This window comes from Petromyzon marinus, unplaced genomic scaffold (assembly GCF_048934315.1).
Source record: "Petromyzon marinus isolate PM22_M1 ecotype Great Lakes invasive population unplaced genomic scaffold, UKy_Petmar_22M1.pri1.0 PM_G_Scaffold_199, whole genome shotgun sequence".
Classification (NCBI taxonomy): domain Eukaryota; kingdom Metazoa; phylum Chordata; class Hyperoartia; order Petromyzontiformes; family Petromyzontidae; genus Petromyzon; species Petromyzon marinus.
In genome coordinates this window covers 76,393-80,000 of record NW_027422760.1, presented here as the reverse complement: position 1 = coordinate 80,000, position 3,608 = coordinate 76,393, and positions in this window count along the sequence as shown.

Here is a 3,608-nt window from a genome sequence, read left to right as displayed (position 1 = left end):
AACGTGACCCACGGTTGACGGGAGCACGTGACCCACGGTTGACGGGAGCAACGTGAGCCCACGGTTGACGGGAGCACGTGACCCACGGTTGACGGGAGCACGTGACCCACGGTTGACGGGAGCACGTGACCCACGGTTGACGGGAGCAACGTGAGCCCACGGTTGACGGGAGCACGTGACCCACGGTTGACGGGAGCACGTGACCCACGGTTGACGGGAGCAACGTGAGCCCACGGTTGACGGGAGCACGTGACCCACGGTTGACGGGAGCAACGTGACCCACGGTTGACGGGAGCACGTGACCCACGGTTGACGGGAGCAACGTGAGCCCACGGTTGACGGGAGCACGTGACCCACGGTTGACGGGAGCACGTGACCCACGGTTGACGGGAGCAACGTGACCCACGGTTGACGGGAGCACGTGACCCACGGTTGACGGGAGCACGTGACCCACGGTTGACGGGAGCAACGTGACCCACGGTTGACGGGAGCAACGTGAGCCCACGGTTGACGGGAGCACGTGACCCACGGTTGACGGGAGCACGTGACCCACGGTTGACGGGAGCACGTGACCCACGGTTGACGGGAGCAACGTGACCCACGGTTGACGGGAGCAACGTGAGCCCACGGTTGACGGGAGCACGTGACCCACGGTTGACGGGAGCAACGTGAGCCACGGTTGACGGGAGCACGTGACCCACGGTTGACGGGAGCAACGTGAGCCCACGGTTGACGGGAGCAACGTGAGCCCACGGTTGACGGGAGCACGTGACCCACGGTTGACGGGAGCACGTGAGCCCACGGTTGACGGGAGCAACGTGAGCCCACGGTTGACGGGAGCACGTGACCCACGGTTGACGGGAGCACGTGACCCACGGTTGACGGGAGCACGTGACCCACGGTTGACGGGAGCACGTGAGCCCACGGTTGACGGGAGCACGTGACCCACGGTTGACGGGAGCACGTGACCCACGGTTGACGGGAGCAACGTGAGCCCACGGTTGACGGGAGCACGTGACCCACGGTTGACGGGAGCACGTGACCCACGGTTGACGGGAGCAACGTGAGCCCACGGTTGACGGGAGCACGTGACCCACGGTTGACGGGAGCAACGTGAGCCCACGGTTGACGGGAGCACGTGACCCCACGGTTGACGGGAGCAACGTGACCCACGCCACGCTGATGCTCCGGACGCTGATGCTCTCTCACGCCGTTTTTTAATTGTCGCTCTGTGGCTCTTTCGGGGGAAAAAAAGTCCACGTGGTGGACTTGGAAAATGAAATAAATTAAATCACGACGTTTCGTGCGCCACAACAACAACAACAGCAGCAACAACAACAGCAGGCGTCCGTCAGCATGGTGGGACAACCACAGCAAGGAAATAATTTGCTGAAGTGGGTCGAGAGGTCTTCCGTGACAAGAGGTCATATAGGTAAGAGAGGGGGGGGAGGAGAGAGAAGCGCTAGGGGAAGAGAGGACCTGAGACCGGGGGGGGGAAGTGGGCAGGGCTGGGAGTGGGAGGCTGGCGAAGCTGGAGATGCGGATACGAAGGCAACAACCATAAAGCAGTTAAGGTTTGGATACAAATTGAGCAATCGTTGGAAGGATGTTATTAACCAGGTAAAAAAAACTTAACTGCTTCATGTGTACACACAGTGTACACACAGTGTACACACACACAGTGTACACAGTGTACACACACACACACACACAGTGTACACACACAGTGTACACACACACAGTGTACACACACGCAGTGTATACACAGTGTATGTCCACAGTGTATATACGTACACACAGTGTACACACACACACACAGTGTATATACACAGTGTACACACACACACAGTGTATATACACAGTGTGCACACACACAAGTGTACACACACGCAGTGTATACACAGTGTATGTCCACAGTGTATATACGTACACACAGTGTACACACACACACACGCACAGTGTACACACACAGTGTACACACACACACAGTGTACACACACGCAGTGTATACACAGTGTATGTCCACAGTGTATATACGTACACACAGTGTACACACACACACACACAGTGTACACACACAGTGTACACACACACACAGTGTACACACACGCAGTGTATACACAGTGTATGTCCACAGTGTATATACGTACACACAGTGTACACACACACACAGTGTATATACACAGTGTACACACACACACAGTGTACACACACACAGTGTATACACAATAATGTCCACGTTGTTGTAGCTGAGCCCACGCACCCAAGGGAGGTAGCAATGTAAAATGAATCTAAATCAACTTAAACTCCAATCCCGCTGTGTGACGTCACCACTCAGCATTACTTCATCGGCGTGAAAGGCCAGGGGGAGGTGTACCTCGCTAGTGACGTCATGTCACCAAGGTATTCATCCGTCCATCGCGCTCTTGAACGTGACGTCACCTCCGCTTGGGTCACTGCCGATATCGGTCCAGTGCCAATCCTTATTTGGGCAAAGCTACGCCCAGTGACTGGCGGCTCATTAACATAATGTATCCGTTAAAGCCGTCGCGAGTTTATTGCGACGGGGTTCAGCACCCACGACATAACGGGAGGGTTACATTAACATAATTTATTTACCCTATAATTTATTTATTTTACGGAGCAGCTCATTATGGGAGGAGCGCGTCTCGTGACCCGGAAGTGACGTCACGTCACCTGCTACCGCGTGACGTCACGAGGTAACACTGAAATCTGAGGTGAGAAATTCTCATTGCGATTGTGGTTGTTGTGGTGGTGGTGGTTGTTGTTGTGGTTGTGGTGGTTGTTGTTGTTGTTTACCAAGGTAGAGCTTCGCTCTCTCTCTCTCGTAGGGATGTCAGTTGAGTAGCAGCGAGCATGGGAATCGATGTCCAGGTTGGAACATTACAACGCTGGGCCTAGCCCACGCGGGGCCTTGCCTCCTGCCCTCGCCTGATTTGCATTCACTTTTAATTATCTCGCTTTAAGTTTAATTTGTCTTCACCCGGCTCGCCACTTTGTCACTTTGTTTTATTGTAAATATTCACGCAGTTTTTTTTATTTTATTGTCGTTCTTTTTTGTTAGCAGGCCAAGCGCCGCTTGAGCTGCTATACCGCTCTTGTTATCAGAAGCGACCTGCCCACAACAACAACACAACAAGGTGAGGCTTTGTCAACGTGTGTGAATGTTTTTGACTTAAAACTTTGGTGACTGCATGAAGTGCCAGCGGGAGGTGTAACTCGCTAATTAATATTCATGGTTTTATTCGGTAAAGCCACGTAGATAGAAAATAAAATAATACAAATAAATTAAAAAAATATTTTTTTTTTTTAAAATAAAGCAATAAACCCACGACGTTTCGATCGCAACACAAGTGGTCTTTATCTTATTGAATTTAATCTGTTATCTTTATTTTCTATCTACGTGACTTTACTGAAAGAACCAACGATACGTGCGTCAATGTATGTATCTATCGGTCAAAGACGCTAAGCGCGTGCCGCTGTTGACTCTCAATGTGTGGAGGGGAACACCTTCACCACGGGGAGAGAGAGACACAGAGACACGGATAGCCTCGGCTATGTTGATTGATCCTCGATTCATTACTTGG